Source organism: Dasypus novemcinctus, chromosome 3 (genome assembly GCF_030445035.2).
Source record: "Dasypus novemcinctus isolate mDasNov1 chromosome 3, mDasNov1.1.hap2, whole genome shotgun sequence".
NCBI classification, from domain to species: domain Eukaryota; kingdom Metazoa; phylum Chordata; class Mammalia; order Cingulata; family Dasypodidae; genus Dasypus; species Dasypus novemcinctus.
The window spans coordinates 64,420,666-64,442,076 of record NC_080675.1 but is presented as its reverse complement, the minus strand read 5'-3'; positions in this window follow the sequence as shown (position 1 = coordinate 64,442,076).

Here is a 21,411-nt window from a genome sequence, read left to right as displayed (position 1 = left end):
ATTATCTAAGCAGTTGTAAAAAGAAGCACTATTAACTATATTCCATATATTACATTTGTTGTATTTCCCCCCCAACCCACTCTATTATTTTTTTTAGGGTGTCTCCTTTTTTTTGGCTTTATTTATTTTTTTAACATTACCTTCAAAATATATGAGGTCCCCATATACTCCCCACCTCTCTCACCTCACTCCTCCCCCCATAACAACATCCTCCTCCATCATCATGAGACAGTCATTGCATTTGGTGAATACATCTCTGAGTACCGCTGCACCTCATAGTTAGTGGTCCACACCATAGCCCACACTCTCCTACAGTCCACCCAGTGGGCCATGGGAGGACATACAATGTCCAGTAACTGTCCCTGCAGCACCACCCAGGACAACTCCAACCCCCGAAAACACCCCCACATCACATCTCTTCCTCCCACTCCCTACCCCTAGCAGCCACCATGGCCACTTTCTCCACACGAATGCCACATTTTCTTCGATTACTAATCATATTATTTTTTAAATATATTTTTGTTACAGAAGTTGTGAACTTACAAAACAATCATGCACATGTGTAGAATTTCCATACAACACCCCTCTATCAACACACCACACCATGGTGGAACATTTGTTACAGATATGAGACCCCCTGTATGATGTTATGAATGTTTGCTTTGTAAGTTCACAACTTTTATCATACACTTATTGTTCATGTATGTTCATGTATAAATGATATAAGAATAATAATAAGATGAGTTGGAGAAAAAATACACCAAATATAACATACTTTGTTCAGTATAATAATATGTTGAGGATGCTCTTTCATCATTAGTTACAAATGTTTCATAACGGTGAAGATATTGGTGGTAGGGTGAGGTATGAAGGCCCTGTACAATATTATGTATGTCTGTTTTGTAAGTTCACAACTGTTTATTTAGTATCTGTTGTATGCTAGGTAGTTTATGAACTAATTTAAGTATGCTTGCTCATGTTATTTGAAATTATTTGTAAATCAGCATTTTTGTCACTCAGAAAACATCTGGAAGACTTTGCAAACTTAATCTCAATATTTGCTGAGAGGAAAATAAAAATGCAGTTTACTTGTTCTCTTCCCTATGGACACTAATTTTGAGTGTACAAATTAGTAATTTTTCCTTCAGATATAAGAATTCATGTTTGAATCCCTGCAGTAATCGTTTTACTGCTAACATGAATAATTTATTTTGCATCAAAACAAAATTAATAAGAATTAAATTATATATATGGATATTCATTACCTAGTTAGTAAAACCTCCTTTTTCAGTTGAGATTTTCCTTGTAAGCCTTGAAAGACTCAAAAATTGATTATAAATAGGTTTCACTGTTTTATTAACTTTGACCACTTGTACGTTATAATTGTAACACAACCTATAGCGTTCCTCTATGCATCATAGTCTTAAAATGCTTGACTTACTTTCAAAATCTCATCTTTATTTTCATGGTTCTTGTTCAATTTTTAAGTATTCCTCAGTCTTCCATTACCCTAATTGCTGTCACTTTTTGTTATCATTTCTGAACTTTGACCCAAGCTTCTTAATCTCGATGCTTTCAATAACCCAGCCCATTTTTTATAAGCTTTTAGTTAAACTAATATAAACGAATAGAAGCTATTTTTAATCCAAATCTTTCTACTACTCTTTGCATTCTTGCTAGATTGTTCTCTATCTGAAGGTATCACCTGGAATGTTTGCTATATAAAGGGTATAATTTACAGTCAGTATATAAATTACTTTTTGTTTTCTGCTCTGCCCTCTATTCTTCTCTCAAAGTGCAACCTATTTCAAATTTCAATATCTTTCTACAACTTTTGCTAAACAATGGTAGGAAAGTGCACATGCCTCACATTCTTCTTGGGTCTCACAATTTTACAAAAAGCATCAAGCTAAAATTCCAGAAAAAAATTGCCACTCACGGATTGTAAGAATACCATCCCTGTAACTTTATCCTGAGAGATGATAAAATATGTGCAATTTTATCGGCAATTCTACCTATGCGCCTGTATTTAACATGAATTTATGTGCATAAAACTGTCCAGTGAAATATGAATTCCTACTCCTCCTCTGTAGGTAAAGGTTCATTTACATGATAGGAAGTCCCAATGCTAATACCTGTAACAGGGAATAGCCTCCTGTGGCGACACATATGTATCCCTTTAACCGTATGACTAGGGAAAACTTATAGGGTGATATATATAGAATATCTAATTTTGGGTACACAAGTACCTTATATAGATGTAAATTTATATTTGTATAAACATAACAGATATTTGGAAAGATATATTCTGAACCATTATTAGCCTTTACTTTTGAGTAAATATGTAATAAAGATAGAAATCTATCACATTTTACCTTAGGGTAAAACACAGGCCTACCCATATTGTTTTCTATTGCAATAAACATATGCTGCTTTTGGAATTTTAAAATAATAAAAAAATAATTCAGATATAAAAAGATATAAAATATTACAAAGAACTATTTGTGTTTATTTTATTCCTATAACATTAACCATATTAGTAGTAATGATATGTTTGGTTATACTGTGGTAACAAACAGTCCTAAAATCTTAATGACCTTCAAAACCAGAGGTATGTGTCTTTCCCATGCTGTTTATTTGCAACATATTTTCTGGGATAATAGAATAGCCTGGCACTTGAGAAAGAAGAGAATACAGTAAACTACATTTTGTTTAAAACTTCTGACAAGTGACATGTATAACTTCTGCTTTATATTTCAACCTATTTGGCTACATCTGAGTTAAACATAGATGAATCATCCTCTGGTGCAGGTCACTGTAGATGTGGATGTTGAGTCTGGGTGCTTCTCATTACCTATTCTTTCCTTACCTGTTTGAAAAAAAAATGGCTCTTCCTTGAAGGAAGCAAACCTTACCAGTCAAATAACTTATGGTTTCTAATACATGCAAAACAAGACTCAGTGATTGTTTTATTACATGAGTTGACAGTTTAATATATATTTATCATATGTTTATAGTCATAGTATGTATATGCACACTATATGCTTACCATAGACAGATATTATATTTTCATATGCCTACAATTCTTTTAGGCAACTAAGAACAGTTTCTCTTTAATTTTATTGATAGTTTGGGTTTGTTTAAATGTATTTATTTAGCCCTTAATTATGACCACTGTTAAACAACAAAAGGCTTCAAGATATACTTTTAGCTCAACTGAAATAAAAATGTAGTAGGTGCATATCTATACTCAATTGCATTCTAAATACTGTAGAATGTGGGAAAAAGCAAGAAATACATGATTATCCCAAGTAAAATCTACTCATATTATGGATATTATGGATAAAATCTACTCATATTATGGACACTAATCTGGCATTCTCTTTCATTGATAATTTTTATTTCTCTTAATATATTGCATACATGAGTGGGTTTTAAAATGTGATGCTCCAAATTTCCAAAAGCCTTTTTATAACCTATCCTAATATTTACCAAGAACTAAGGCATGAAAAATATCTCAACTTTTGTACATCTGCAGTAATATTCAGAAATAGTGTATGCACATTGAAAATAATTACCAAGAAACAGAAATCTAACTCTGTAGCCTAACAATTTTTATGTTATTAATAAATTTAGTATGTGCAAAGATTTCTATTTAGTTAATGCATTAATTGAATTCTTCTAATTTTAGTATGTGAAAACCTTTTGTTGAAATTAAGATTAGAATCATTACTTTCTTATATTTTCTCCTTTAAAATAAAGTGACTGGTTTAGTTTACATAGTCTGTGTAGCCAAGGAAATTGTTAAATACCTAGAAACACACAAATGTAGAAGAATGTATTTAGAACTGATTGTAAATTGATAACACATGATAAAATGGCACAGTAAATTGGAAAAAAAAGAAATACAATCTCTATCGCACTATTACAAGACTATTACTATTTTAAAAGCATACATACAAAAACATAATTAAGCATATTAATTTAAGGAAAAATAAAATACATTTCATCAATACTTTTTGAAAAGTGATAAAATGGAAATTGATATGGAAAAAAGGCAATTTGTGCCATTCTGCATGTTTTCTCAAATGATGGTAAATTGCAAACATTGTTGGCTCAAAAGCAGAGTTCACCTCATTGCATAAAAGATGCATTTCACAAGGGCTGTGCAAGAAATACATGCTACAGTTAAAATATAATGCTGAGGTAATAAATGAGAATTAAGATATTTGCATAAAAATTCTGTTCTACAACATCTGTTCTACAACTATCTATTGGGTGCCTAATATGCCTAGCTCTGGCTTAAGTATTGGGAATACAACAATAATCAAAATAGGATCTATCTTCATGGAAAGTAGCTTCTAGTGAATTTATACCTCCAAAAAAAAAGCATTAGTTCCAAAAAGTAGTCTTAAGTAACAGGTAAACCCCTTAATTAACAAGTTTAACACCAAATAATGGAACAATGGAGGAATTTTATGTTTGTTATTCACAAGATTGAAGAGACTGAGAGGCATCTGTATTTATTACACGTATTACAATATTTATTATATTGCGGGGGAGAATGTAAAATGTAGCAACTACTTTGGAAAAAAAGTTGGGCACTTTCTTATAAAGTGAAACATCCGCTGAACATAATGATCCAGCAGTTCGACTCCTAGGTAACATTCTGAGAAAAATGAAAACACATGTCCATACAAACACTTGTATATGAATTTTTATAGCAGCATTTTTCATAATAGCCAAAGAGTAGAAATAACCCAAACGGCCATCAACTAATGAATGGAAAAGCAAATTATGTTTTATCTATACAATATATGCTATTCAATAATAAAAAGAAACAATGATAGAGGCTACAACATGGATGAACTTCAAAAACATTATGCTAAGTGAAAGAAGCCAGACACTAAATACTATATTATAAGATTGTATCTTTGTTTCCAGGCTGTTGTGACAAATACTACACTGTGCATAGTCTCAAACAACAGGAATTTATTAGGTCATGGTTTCAGAGGCTGAATGAAGGCTTGCTTCCTCCTGGGGTCCGTAGCATTCTTGTTGGTCTGCTATTCTTTGGTTTCCTTGGTTGTGCCATCACATGGCAATGTCCTCTCTTGTGTCTTCTGGGTCCCTGTTGACATCTGGCTTCTGGTTCCTTCTATGACTTTCTCTTTGTAAGGCCCCCAATAAAAGGATTAAGACCTATCTTGATTCAGTAGGCCATAACTTAACTAGAAAAAAGATTGCCAAGGTCCTGTTACAATAGATTCACACCCACAGGAATGGAAATTAAGATTAAGAACATGTTTTGTTCTGCTTTTTTTTCCCTCCCTCCCTCTGGGGTACATAATTCAGTTTAAAACAGATTTTATTTCTTTGAAATGTCCAGAAAAGGTAAGTCTGTAGAGAGGCAAAAATATATTAGTGATTGCTAGGGCTGGGGTGGAAGGGAGGTTGATTGCAATTGGTCACAAAGGACTTTTCACATGATGGAAATATTCTAAAATTGTATTTTGATGATGGTTGCATAATGGTAAATTTGCTAAAAATGTGAATGATTCTTTCACTTAAAATGAGTAAATTTATGATATGAAAATTATACCTAATTGAAAGCTATTTAAAAGGGAATTTGGAAAAAATGTCTACCTCTTAATTACAGAATTCAATTAGCATAATATAGAGTATAAAATTTTTAATATAACATTAACAAAAAAACTTACAAATGATTATATTATTGATTATAAGATAAAAATAATACAGTAAATAACATAGAAAACTCTGATTGCCAGCCTATTAGATGATAATTTTCTAAACACTTATCTGTAAGTTAAATGCTACATATTACATTTAATTTATTGGCTTTATATTATTTTTTAATTGGTGGCTGAACACAGGTGGGGCATTTTGATATTATTTATTAATTCCAAAATGATGTTATAGATTATGTTTGTAAACTGGTCTATTTCTCTGAATGTGATTAGATTCCTTTGATTTTATTAGATTCAGATGAAACATTTGATTAAATTACGTTAAGATTAGAGCTTTGGTTCAACCATGTCATTAGAGTGTGACTCAGTGCTGAGTCCTAGCCCCCTTGGGGGGCTGATGAAACAGACTCTCACACAGAAGTAGACACACAGAGAAGAATAATACAGGGGAAGAGAGACAGCTCATTAGATATGACAGAGGTCCTGGGAAGAGAAGTGAGGCTGATAGTCTACAGCTGAACTTGTGAAGAGGTCAGAGCAGCTGAGCCCTGAAAGAAAGAGCAAGAGTCTTATGCCAGCCTATAGCCAAGATCAGATGAAGCTGAGACCATGGAGCCTTAAGAGGAAGAAAGAAGGATAAACCCTGGCAGACATAGCCTGCCATCTTGCTTTTTAACACGTGGCCAATCACTTTGGGTGAGAAAGTACCTCTTATGGTTTCCTGAGATGGATACTTTAGCACCTTATGACTGCAAACTTCTACTGTCAGACAAATACCCTGTATACAAGCAAACAGAGTTCTGGTACTTTGCATCAGAACCACTTTAGCTGACTAATACAACAGGTTTATTATAAGACTTAAATTTCTTTTTTTCCTAGCTCTGGGCAATTTACTTTTCTCTGATACTTGCTTTAGTTATACAAGTTTAGGTTAATAATAGTAAACAATAAAAGGTATGCCAAGAAGTACCTGACTTCAAGTTCAGCTGATAATGCATTAACTTGATTATTAGCCAAGGATATTTTAATGCTTTAGTAATTTAAGTCAAAGATACAAAATGGTGTAGGCCTTGCACTCATATTTTAGCCACTTTGAAAATATCATAAACTACAAGATTCAGTCATATAATTCAACTCACTCTTCTAGTGTGTACTACAATAAGATTCCATTTTAGTGATTTTGCAGGATAATAATGACAATGCTGATGACACTGATGATGTAGAATGTTCATTTATTTATTAAGCACTTACTCCTTGCCAAGCATGTGCTGAGTGCTGTATATGGAGCTCCTTGCTTAACACTTGCAATACTTTTGGGAGATAGATACATGAGGAAAATGAGGATCAAATAACTTAAGTGATTTTTTCTGGGTCACACAGGTAGGAAGTCTAAATTTCAGTATTCAAACCCAAGACCCCAGATTCTGAGCTCCTAGATATACATTTAATGACAGGAACCTCCCTACCTACTTTCTGAAGAAACCAGCATTCCATTGAGTTAGTGAAGGTTTATTTTAGATGACGGGGAAACTAAGGTAGACAAATACTGGAGTATTTGTAATTTACCTGCATTATATCTGATTTATTCAAAAGAATAAATGTAATGAAAGATATATTATGAGGTATAAAAATAAGCTAACCATTAATAGCCAAATAAGTCACCCATGTCCTTCCCCTCCACATACCCCCATATCTTCTTTTTCTTACTTTTATTTTTTTAAAATATATATATATATATATATATTTTTTTAAAGAAGATTTAGATTACATAAATGTTACATTGAAAATATAGGGGATTCCTATTACCCCACCCCTCCCCCTCCCACACTTTTCCACATTAACATCTTTCAATAGTGTACATTTACAATAGTTGCACAATATTGTACATCTGCAGGTACAATAGATGAACACACATTGAAGCACTGTACTAGCCAAGGACTATAGTTTACATTATAGTTTACACTTTGCACAACACAATTTTATAGGTTTTGACAAAATGTATAAAGGCTGGTATCCATCATTGCAACAAAATGCAGAAGAATTCCAATGTCCCAAAAATGTACCCATTTGTACATTTTCTTCCCTCTCCCTCCCCTCAGAACCTCTTGTGGCCATTGCCTTTATATCAATGATAAAGTTCTTCATTGCTAGAATAATCATAAGTCTACTTTGGTTCATAGTTGCTTTCCACTTTTATGTTTATTCATTCCTCAATCTTGAGGATTTGGGGATGTCTCTGATTGAGAGAGGGCTTAGATCCCAAGGGGCAGATGGGTGGAACTGTATTGCTTGCAGTTGCAGACTCTTTCCACTTCCTGAGATGGACATTGTCCATCATCATTCTTTTTTTAGTTGCCCTGAAAGAGTCCGATGACCTGGAGGGTAGGTGTTGACTGCAACTCTGCGAGATTAAGGGCTCATAAGCATATGAACATCCCAAAAATGTGAGCTTCTGGGGCATATATTTAACAAGTATAGTGCTAATTATAGGTTCAAATAAAAGGGGAAGAAAAGCCATGTGTAAAGAAATTATAAATGGGTCTAACTCTGTTACATAAGGGAACATATATTCCAAAGTAAAGCCCATTGACAGGATGTCAAATTCCTGAGATTGTCTGCCTGCCTGTAGTGTCTAGATGTCTCTAGAGCCCTCTGGAACCCCACTGTTTGAGGCAATGTTTACTGTGGCAGTCAATGAGATTCTGTTGAGACATGCATAATTGTAACCTCTGGAATAACCTCCAGACTCACTTTCTTAGCCATAAAAACTCATTTTTATTTAATATTTCTCCCCTTTGGCCAAGGTCTTTTTCCAGATTCATTGGTAATAATCCGTCAGTGCCAGGGAGGCTCATCCCCAGGAGTCATGTTCCATGTTGGGGACAGGTAGTACATTTATATTTTGGTTTGGTTTAAAAAAAGGCCAAATTTGAGCAAAAGGGAGGCTTTCAGAAGGTAACTCTTAGGCAATATTTAATACTAGGCTAAGTTTCAAGTTCATTAGAAAAGGTTCATAAGTCAATATCAAGAGCCTCTTTCACTCGGCACTGCCCATGTGCTCAGGGGATTCTTGCTGTTCTATTAGAAAATGTGTCAGGACTTCCCAGGATGGGAATTCAATATTCTTTTGGTTATTGTTTGTGTCTCCACTCATTGAGAGAATGTCCCATGCCCACTTGTACATAATCATATGCCATAGAGTTATGCCCCAGGTGTACCCCTCCCCACATCCCTCATCACTGACACTCCACACCAGTGATCCTCCCTTTCCACAGGTGTGACACTTCTGTGATCCAAAACCTTTCCATAAATAAAGCCAAAAATGAACAAATAAAAATAAGAAAATAAAGCAATAATAATAATTAAAAATAACAAATAAAACACAAAAAATATAAAAAATAAAATAAAAAGTAAAACATAAAATATACAAATAAAATAATAAAAAAGTTTCATTTTATTTTTAATCACTATAAGATCTGTTATCTTTCATGTACAATGACAATTTCTTCCTTGTGTTCCCCCATTGTCTTTTTTTTCCTCTGTATCTTCAAAGAAACTTTATGTTACAGAAAATTCACATAGAAAATATAGAGGATTTAATATATATATATATCTCTTCCACTTGCCCATTCTCCCCCATCAATAATATTTTACATATTTATGGTACATCTGTTACAATTGAAGTACAAATATTAAAGCATTGCTACTAACCATGGTTAATGGTCTACATTATGGTTTACATTTTGCCTGCAAACTTTTATCATTTTGACAAAATTTAAAATGGTCTGTATCTGTCACTGCAAGATCATGCAGAACAATCCCAATGTCCTGAAAATGCTCTATGTTCCATCTATTCTACTCTTCCCTCTCCTTCCCCTCAAAAGCTGTGGTAACCATTAAGTTTCAATTTTTAAAGAATAAGTTCATAGTTACCTTCAATAATATTGAGGGCTTGACATATTGGTCTGTTTTCTCATTTTAGGCACTGCCTATGTTCTGGAAAGATTCTTGTGGCTCTAATTAAGAACATAGCAGGACTTCCCAGGATGGGAGCTTAATATTTTCTTGTTTATTGTGTGGGTCTCCACCCATCCACATAACACACTATGACAAAATAAGCACTTTCATATTCCATAAAAGCATGCCCCAGGTGTGCCCTATCCTGCAAACAGCCTGACCCCTGACACCTTGCACCAGTAATCCTCCTTTGCCATATTTGCAAAAGGAGCCTTCCCACCACTGTAGTTGTAACCATAGACCTGCAAATCCCAGTTCACCTGCTCCTTCCTGCAAACCTTCCCCCAGTTCACATGGATAGTCCAACACAAGACCCCATCCTACTTCACTACTTATATACAAATACATGGTTTAATTCTTGGGTTAGATGTTATTAAATTGTTATAATATTGCATGAATTCTACTGCAACTTCTTTTATAAATTGAACTGCCCATTTAAGAGTTGCATTGAAGTTATTGCATAAAGCTCTATTTCTTTTATTGTTAATATTTTATACTATTTCACCATTTGAATAAAATGATTTATCATCCATTTTCCCATTACTAGATACTTGGATTGCTTCTACTTTTTGCTGTTACAAAAATTTTTTCTCAGAATATTTTTCCTGAAGAACATGTGAGAAAGTTTTTCTAGTAGTGAACTGTAGTTTGAAAGTTGAAGGTATAAGTACACTGAATTTCACAAGACAATACCCAAATTTTCCACAATAATTGTATCAACTTGCATTTCCATAAGCAGTGTGTAAAAATTCCATTTGCTTCATATCTACAGCAAAATCCCCCCCCCAAGTATACACCAAACTATGCATAGAAAATATACTTCATTAATTATGGTCTTAAAATGCATTATAATGAGGATTAGCATATTTTCATAAATTTATTCTCTATTTTTATCTTCTTTTATATTAAATAATTAGCTAACTTTATAAATATTCCTTCTGGGATATTTTCTTCCTATTGAAATTTGATTACATTCTATATTTTAGATGCTAATCTGCTATATTAGTTAAAATATTTCATGTTTTTTACTTGAAATTTATCACAACTTTATCAGCAGAGAAGTTTTTAAAAATATCTGTAGTTGCATTTATCATTATTTCCTTCTATGATCAGCACTTTTATGGATTGTTTAGGAAATCATTCACTACTATAGATGAAGCTTTAAAATTAACTGTAAACCTCGTATAATTATAAACATAATCATATAACATGCTCTAAGCAGGGTTACTTTTTGCTCCACATTTTATTATGACAATTTATAATACCAAGCAAAGTTTGAAAATGTAGTTATCTATCTATATACACCATAAACCATTAAATTATATCATTATTCTTTTTATCACCCATCTATTAATTATTCCTCTATCCATCCATCAAACCATTTTTTAAACTGTATTTCAAATATGTTGCAGACATCAGTTTACTTTTCCTAAATGCAATCACCATAAATACCATGAACTTGAGCTTATTATTTGTTTACAGTTTTTTCTTTAAGTTAAAATTGATTTAAAATAAAATATACAAATCTTAAGGTATTATTTGGTGAGTTTTGACAAATGCACATACTTATGCAATAAAAAATCTATTTAAGATATGCAGTTTTAATGTCATCCCCCCAAAATCCTTCCTGCCTCTTTCTTGTCATTCTCTACCCACCATTCAAAAATATAATTTTGATTTTCCTGCACCATACATTAGTATTGTCCTTTTGGAGCTGCTTACAAATAGAGCCTTTGCAGATAAATTTTTTTTTATTTAGCAAAATAATTTTGAGATTCATACATATTGTTTCATAAATCAATAATATACCATTTTTATTGCTGAATATTATTCCATTTTATGAATCTACCACAACTTCTCTATCCCTTAGCCTATTTATGTCCATGTGGGCCAATTCCATTTTCTCTGGATATAATATAGTTTCTAAAAATATTCTTGTATAATTTTTTGGAAGACAAGTTTTTATTTATTTTGAGTAGTTATTATGGTTTAGAATTGCTAGGTCTTAGAATAGATGGATATTTACTTTAGCATGAAACTAGAAACACTTTTCCAAATATGCTGCACCATTTTATCCCCTCCCTTCACCATTCTATGAGAGTTTTGATTGTTCCATATGTTCATATTAATACTTGAAATCAGGTTATATAAATCCTCTTCTTTTTCAGGATTATTGTGGTTATTCTAAGTTGTTTTAATTACTATATAAATACTACAACCAGTTTGCAAATTCTGGCACTCTTTCAATGGCCCTTATTTTGTAATATATAGTTCCCAAGGTAGCAGAGTTAGACTCATTTACAATTTCTCTACACATTGCTCTTCTATCCCTTTCATTTGAACCAATAAGTAGAATTATGCTCATTAAAAATATGTCCCTTAGAGTTAAATCCTTGGTATGTTCATATGCTAATTGAACCCTGAATCTCAGCAGAATTGCAACACCTACTCTCAAGTTCATTGGACTTGCCCAGGACAACTAACAAAATGATGACAATAGACAACGTCCATCTCAAAAAATAGAGAGTATCTACAACTGCAACCAATACAATTCCATCCATCTGCCCCATGGGATCTAAATCTCCTCTCAGTCAGAAAGAGTTGGCATCACTATCCAAAAATCCTCAAGATTGAGGATTGAACATAAACATAAGTGGAGAATGCAACTAGGGACTAAAGTAGACATTATTATTCTAGCAATGGAAGAACTTTTATCATTGATGTAAAGGCAATAGCCACCAGAGATTCTGAGGGGAGAGTGAGGGGAGAATAGGTGTAACATGGGACTTTTTGGGGACATTGGAATTGTCCTGCATGACTTTGCAATGACAGATACAGGCCATTATACATAGTATCATACATTTTGTCAAAACCTATAAAATTGTGTGATACAAAGTATAAACTATAAACCATGGTTAGTAGCAATGTTTCAATACGTGTTCATTTATTTTCAAAAATGTACCACACTAACGAAAGATGTTGTTAATGGGGGAAAATGTGGGAAGGGAGCGTGTGGGATATATTATAATCCCCTATGCTTTTGATGCAACATTTATGTAATCTAAAGCTTCTTTAAAAATAAAGAAGATAAAACAATAAAAAAAGCTCTCATCATTAAATATAGTGTTACCAGAAGGATTATTCATTGAATCTCCTCTATGAAGTTCACCTCCTTTCCTGGTTTGTTGAGAGTTTTATTATAAATGCTTCTATTAAAATAGCCATATGGTTTTTCTACACAACCCCACTGATATGGCAAATTATTTTGGTTGATTTTGAAAGATTAAAACAACGTTGCATTCCTATAATTAACTATTTCATCGTGATGTAGTATCCATTTTTTATTTTGTAGAATTTGATTTGCCAAAGTAGTTAAAATATTTTACCTTTATATGTATAAGTCACAATGATCTATACATATATTTTTTAATGTCATTGTGATGTTTTTATCCAAGAGTCATCCTTACCTCAAACAACAAGTTGGGGACTTATTCCTTCTCTTTGTCTGAAAAATATTTTTGTAAGATTGTGCTCTTTCTTCCTAAAATATTATGGAATCATCATTGAAATTATCTGAACTTTGGATTTCACTTTGGGAAAGTTCTCTGATAATAAATTCATTTTCTTAATAGATATAGTGCCATTCAGAGTTTCTGTTTCATCTTGTGTCATTTTTGATAACTTGTGGTCTTGAAGGAACTTGTCCATTTTATCTAAACTTACAAATGTGCTTGTTTAGTGTTGGAGAAGTCAAGGATATGCTCAATGGCCATCTCCGAGCCTTCTCCTACCCCACTCCTTTTCTGCTCTTGCTTATTTGTGTGCATGTGATCTATACGTTTACATGTCCCAGTCCAGGGGAGACCTTAGGTCTCAACCATTTCAACAAGCTACCCAGAAGTGGAAGGCCCTCTGGCAACAAAGGTTCCATCATCTGCTAAGTGAAGTGCGTAGTCCAGTGCTGCCATCTACTGACACTAAACTGAGAAGTTAGCTTCCTTGAGAGAACAGCAAAGGGACCTCTTCCCCTCTTTTGGGCTTTAATTCTCTGACTGGAGTTCTTTATAAATGGAGGACAAAAAAGTCACAGACACACAGGAAAAATGCTGCAGAGACAGAGAGAAACCAGGAGAGATGCACTGACTCTGCCATTATGCCCTGCCACGCCCCTGATAGCCCACAGCTGAGCTTGGGAAGAAAGTGAGCCTGGGAGAAGGCAGGGACTGGCAGAGCCACCACTGTGACTTGCCATGTGGCAGGAATGCACACACTCAGCAGGGTCAACCCAGAATCAGGAGGATCAGCATCTCTTTTCTCTACCAGGAGTACTGTGAGAATTGCTTTCCATATTGCACTTTCTGAGGATGTTGAGTTTACTACACATACTTCACAGTTATGTAGAATATGTGAGGCTCTCCAGGATAAATTCAAGAAAGTTCCAGATTAATCTGACTTTTTCCAGGATTTGTATAGTGACTTGGAATGTTTTGGTGGCTCCAGAATATTTATGTCCCCAGAGGTCCAAAGGTACAGATTTGAATTTGACCTCAGAACAAGTGCTGTTATTCCTAAATTGTGATTTTTAAAAAATCTAAGTTAAGAACATGCAAACTTCACTTCCTTTTACTTGCTAAATGTTTCTAAATAGAACAAAGAATAATCAAAGGCAGTAAACAAGCACATACCAAAATAGAATACAAGTCAGGGCTCTATTCTTTCTGATAATTGCTCATTGTGGTGAGTCATTCAAGCTTTTTTAGTGAACTGGAACGTGCAAAGCCTTTATTAAGAGAAAGTAAAATGTAATGGGATAATAATGTTTTTAAAAAAGCAATATCCATGACATATGTCTGTAAAAATAAGAATACTGACATGTAATAAAATAGTAATTTTCCATCTTAGGAAAAGAGAAAGTGTGTCATATAATCCTTTCATTTAACTTCAATTCTGAAAATATTGTGTATCCATTATTTTCTAGGGACTGCACTAAATACTGAGGGTTTAGAAATAAACAAGTTATATGGGATCTCTGTGGTGAACATGTAACTAAAGACTGAATAAGAAGTTATCTTTATAATGAGTAATATGAAGGGGTCTCTGAAACCCTTATACATTGAAACACATATCAGGAGTTTTCAACTATGCCTAGGGAGGGTCAGGAAACACTACTTTAAAGGTAACATCTAAGTTGAGAATTAAAGGTTGAATTAGTTGAGACTTGAGACCAATGCAGTGAGCAGTGATGGTGGAGAGGGAGTGAGTAGAGACAATATAGCACTCCAGGAAGAATGAATAGTTTGCAGGTATCCTTTAAAAAAGGAAAACAAATGGCACTTCTGGGATATACATGTATGACTGAAGAAGTGTGACACTTGCTGAAAACAAATAGAGGTATTATTTTAAGGCAGTTGTTAAATATAATAAAATGTGCAAACAATTAAAATAAGTTACATAATGTTTTTAGTTAAAATTAAATTAAATTAAAATTAAACATAATACATTGTTATATCATCTATCCTAAGGAAATAAGTGGTCAAAATATGCAATCATTTCACAGAAGTAATCTTTGATCTCTTAAGAAATTACTTATATGTACATTGAATTTCAAATGTGCTTAAAAGCACCACAAACTAATATAGTTAATTTTAATTTAGGCTCTCTCTTTTCAAAATCCTAAAGTAGCCTCTAAGAAGATATTTTTAATGAGGGGATCTGAATAGCAGTTGAATTGAATAAAAACAAACAAAATCAATAGTTCTACTTTTACCGTCATTAACCAATTAGAGACTATAATTGGAAGTGAGGTCATTGCTATACAGGTCCACATGAGATGTCATTGAATGGCAGGAAGGGGAGATCTGGCAGAACTATTGGAAGCCAAAAGTAGAAAAAGAGCATTGTTTTAAAATTCCCCCACCCTAATTGTATCCAATTTCTAAACTTTAAATGACTGTCTAGTGGGAACTACCTATGTTGAAATTATTTTTATTATAATCCACTGGGAAACTTTAATAAAAATATTGGAGTATGTACCCCAGAGCCTGTATTATAATTGGTCTAGATATCCTAAGCACCCATGCCTCAAGTGCTTCTAATGTTCAGCCATGGTTGAAAATCACTGTTCTAATTCCAAAATATTTGCTAAATAGTCCATGAAACAAGTCTTTGAATTCATTACACAGTGTATATAATTTTGATAACAACACAAGAAAAAAATTAAGGAAATAAACATGCAGGTAAGAAGAATAAACCCAGAAAACATTAATGAAACTCTATCAGACACAAAATTAAAGAACAGAGGGATTGCATCACATTTAGTCTAGAAAGAGGCCAATTGCTTCTGAGGTCAGATTGCCCCAGCTGGATGAGATTAAACAGGTGCAGACATGCCACCATTATAAAAGGATGAGCTATTGAAAAAATCTCCAAAGGAAAAACAGTTAAAAATTTTTTTTTTAAATTTTAAACATGTTCCAGGATAACTTTTCAAGAATACTTACAACAAAATGGACATGGATTATCATTAAAATTCTCTCTTTGCTCAATTTTTCTTTACAATCATTATTACTGTCAAAACATTGTGAAAACCAGTACTACATGGAAATATTCATGACAGAGGTGACACAACGTAAATTATACAAATCTGACTCTTGCATTAGTAGGAGTAACTCAGGGATGAATACAGTTTTGTATCTTTATGGCACCACATAAATGGAAGTTGCCACTAACATCTAAAGAAAGCAGAAAGATAGAAAAGCAGAGATTTAAGAAGGAGTCAAAGGAAGCAGAAGAGATCTGGAAAAATAAGTAAATAACTTGTTTTAAGCAGAAATTAATCTCAGAGTAAGGTAGATAGGCCTCTGAGAAGGAAGAATGGATTAAGAAGAAAGGAAACTGGCTCTGAAAGGAAAACAGCTTCTGAGAGAAAAGACCCACCTCTGAGAAAAGAAACAAGTAAAGGAGTTGGAAGGAATTTGAACCTGGTCCCAGACCTACTGCTTTTCATTAGCTTCCAGGCTGCACTGTCCATTAGAGAATTATGGGAAAAGGAGGGGCAGGGAGCCTATTTTGAGGATTTTTTTTTTTTTTTTTTAGTTCAGTGATTTCTATTAAAATTTTCCAGGTTAAAAATCTGAAAAGGTGACAGTTTTAATCTCCATAACTTGCTTCAGCAGCCACACACAGCTAAATAGAAAAGAAACCAAAATTTTGAAGTTTATGAGAAAAACCTGTAAAGATGTGCTAGTTTACTATCTACTTAAGCTTTTTGGGTAGAAGACAATATTACAAATATTACTGTTTCATTTTTAAAATACAATTTAAAACTTATTTTTAACTAAATGATATTATTTGCAAATACCTGCACCCAAGCCAAGAAATTATCATCCACTCCCACCAAAATACAAAGATTTATAAAATATAATTGCAGCTGCTTTGAGATAAATGAAATAATGCAAAAAATGTACCAAACAAAATATTGGTTAACTCTTATTCTATATAATCTCAAACTTATAGGTATTTTTCAAAAAAGGTATTTTGCAAAATAATAGTGTATGAAAATATAATTTCAAAATTAAAGAATTGTAGGGAACAACAAAGTTAAATTAACAGATAAAAGAAAATAGGAGTTTTTTAAAAGTCAAAGACTATAAAATTGACACTAAGAAATAATGCTGTGGGTCTGTGTTTCCTAATCTGGCTTTGGAAACTCAAAAAAAAGTCCTTTGTAAAGTCAAAAAATACTTCTATAATCACATGGGTTTAACAGCTGATGGGTTAAACCAAATTAATAGTCTTTACTTGAAAAATTTTCAGAGGTTTTAATAAGCAAATTAACAGTATACAATCAATATTAGAATATATAGTACTAGAATTCTTCAAACTTTCTTGGTGTCTTAGTTTACTGGGTTGCTATTAAAATACCACAAAATAGAATGGCTTAAACAATGAGAATTTATTTTCTCACTGTTTTGAGACTAGGAAAAGTCCAAAATTGAGGTATCAGCAAGGCAATGCTTTTTCCCTGAAGACTGATGATCTAGAGCTGACTGCCAGTGATTCTTGGTTTTTGGCTTGTCTGTCACATGGCAACGTACATAGTGATTTCTTCCTGTTTTCAGTGATGTCCTCTCCTTTCTCCTCCAATTTCCTTTGACTGCCAGCTTGTTCCCATGTTTTTGCTCTATGTTTGTATTTCATTCTGCTTGTAAAAGACTCCAATAATGCAGATTAAAGCCCAACCTGATTCTGTTGGGCCATACCTTAACTGAAGTAACATCTTAAGAGATGTTATTTACAACAGGTCCACCAGAATGTTGACTATGTCCAATAATACGTACAAACAGAGGTACACAATTTGTCCACTACATTATCTAATTAAAATGTCTCAGTAATTTGAAAACATATAAGTATTAATTTAACACAAAGGAAATAAAAAGAATTATTTTTATAACAGAAAAGAGTAGAGACTATTAGCAAAGTCAAATCTGGCTATTTGAAAATATAGTAAGATTAAGAAACTCTAAATGAGAGTGAAGAAGAAAAAAGAAAGGAAATTACAATAACAAGATTAAATTGGATAAATCACTATCACTACATCACTACAGATTCTACAGAAATTTAAAAAATTACGGAATGCAAAGTACTTCATGGCAATAAATCAGATATCTTAGATGAATAGAAAAACACAGTTTAAGAAAAGTAACAGAAAAAAGAAAAAATGGAAAAACTGAATAGACATATCTAACAAGAAATTGAATTATTAAAAAAACTCAGACAGATGCTTTTACTGGTGAAATATTTTGGAAGAAATAAGGCCAACATTGAATAACCTTCCTTAGAAAAGAAATAAGACATAGCCTTTCCCAATTATTATTGTTATTACTATGATTATTATTGTTATTATTACTATTATTATTTTTAGGAAGTACTGGGGATTTAAGCCAGGACCTCTTTTACATAGGAAGCAGACACTTCAACCACTTGAACTACATCTGTTCTACCCAATTAATTTTAAACAAACGTGATTTTATTTTCTTTAATAACTTTCTCTCTATGATGTCTAAGTTGTGTCTCTGTTCCTCACTAAGTACCAGGTCTCTTTCTCAAACTATTTTTGCCAGATGCCATAGATTTACTGCCACTTTTCGTTGTTATTAAATATTTCTAAGCTTAAACTTGATTCAACAATTATCCTTTCTTCTCTGCACAGTTCATCACTGCTTGGAGTAAGGAGAGGGCCTGATCTGGTACTGAGAACTCTCCCACCCCTCAAAAAAGAGCTAGCTTCTCCACTGTTGGGAGTCTGAAGGAAAAAAGTAGAGGCAGAGGTCTCCCTTCATGTTTGGGTACTAGTGTGGAGGTGTCCCTGGACTTCTATTGTTCAGACTAGTTCTATCTACTCTGCTGGTTGACTTTTATGAGGTAGTTTTGTCCACGTGGATGGTGGATAGCCTTTTCTTGAAGACACAGTTTCATCTTCACCTCTGAGGGCTATCCATTCTGCCAGTAGTAACTGCTCCAATCTCTTCTCTAGATTGTGTGTCCTATTGGCCTCTGACTCCTGTGCCTTCCATAGCCTTTTTGTTCACTCATATAGAACTACAAAAGCCACTAGGATCTTCTGCATAAGCTCTTAAATCCATGGTCAGACTTCTTAGGTTCATTTTTTTTTTTTTTTTTTTAAAGATTTATTTATTTATTTAATTTCCCCCCCTCCCCTGGTTGTCTGTTCTTGGTATCTATTTGCTGAATCTTGTTTCTTTGTCCGCTTCTGTTGTCGTCAGCGGCACGGGAAATGTGGGAGGCGCCATTCCTGGGCAGGCTGCTCTTTCTTTTTCACGCTGGGCGGCTTTCCTCACAGGCGCACTCCTTGCGCGTGGGGCACCCCCACGCGGGGGACACCCTTGCGTGGCACGGCACTCCTTGTGCGCATCAGCGCTGCGCATGGCCAGCTCCACACGGGTCGAGGAGGCCCGGGGTTTGAACCACGGACCTCCCATGTGGTAGACGGATGCCCTAACCACTGGGCCAAAGTCCGTTTCCCCTTAGGTTCATTTTATGTTACAGATTAGGATCTCCAGAAATTGGACTCTGAGAGAGATAATTGAAAGCAGGAAGTGTGTTAGTGAATCTTCTCAGGATCATCATTCAAGAACACAGAGCTGGGAGCTTATTCAGCTATGATTTTTAGCCAGAATTATCTGCCTCTGTAGTCTTTTGTTTCTACTAGATTACATTATTTCCTCAAGTTTCACTCACTTCTTCCTCAAGCTGCCTACCACCATCTTATTGTTATGCAGTCTGAAACATGTAGCTTTCAAGGCTATGGGTGGGAGGCTCTTTGTCTCTTAAGAGATAACCTAAGCTTGTGGGTGTGGGACGGTAAGAGGCTGCAGTCCTGCCCTTGGTAACCATGGCAACGACTCCAGTCCCAGGAAACAGTTTATCAATGCAAACTCTACAAACTTTAAATATTCAAGAAAAATGCAAACAGAATGTGTTAAAAGCTTATCTAGAATGTATGAAGTCCATGCTAAAAGCTTACCTAGGATGTGGAAGATATATGTTAATTCAAGCCTATTGAGAACTGAAACAAAAAGAGACCATTTGGCGCTTCCTTTCTGTATAAAAGGAACTCAAAATTCTTGTTCAGGGCTCAGGTTTGAAACAGAAAGCTCGCAAGTCCGGCTGGCCATCATACAGTTTTCCTTCTCAAAATCATTCTTGAGTCCTGGCCTTTCTATACGCAAATAATTGAACCTCTCATGTATCTTATCATTTGGAGTTTCACTATATGCTTATAGGGATAGATTTCTCTTGTTAATCCTGCCTGGGATTCATTGGATTTCATGAATGTGATTTGGTGTATTTTCAAAATCTGTTTTATTCTTCCCTCTTTTCTGAAATTCCTACTAGGCATATGCCAGACTTTCAAACTCTTTTCCATATCTGCTACTTTTCTTAAGAATTTTCATTTCTTATTCCCTCTTTACTGCATTCTGGATAATTTATCCTAAGCTATCATCTAATTTTGTAAATCTCTCTATTTAATTTCTGATATTTATTTGGTTCCCTTTAAAATCTGCTTCATTATTTTCATTGTTTCCTCTTTCATTTAAATGCTTAAAAACCTTAATTTTGTTTCTTTAAACATAATGAACATATTTCCCCCCTCCCAGAGATGGTTCCTTTACTTGTTTGCTAATTGTTTGTTTTGTTTGTTGTTTGTGCTTGTTGTCTGCTCATTATCCATTTGTTTTTTTATCTTTAGGAGGCAGCAGAAATTGAACCCAGGAACTTCCATGTGGGAGGCAGGCGCTTAACTACTTGAGCCACATCTGCTCCCTACTTGTTTTGCTTTTGCTCATTGTCTTCTCATTGTTATTTTATATTTATATCTAATAAAATTATTGCTAAGATATTGAAAATCTTTCCTGGTCTCTTTCTATGTGTTGTTTGTCTGACTCTCACCCATGACGCTTTGCTAATAGCATTTTCTTTTAAACTTAGAACTTATTTTCTTTGTGACACTATTTGTGAAAAATCATTTAGGAATAAAATACAAGTGAATTCCTTAGGTGCAGAACATGTTCATCTGTCCAGATTATTTTAAATTACATTTGTAGCTTAAGGTTTTGGGATGCTTAAGTAATATCAATTTGGGCAGCAAATATTTTTGAGAGAA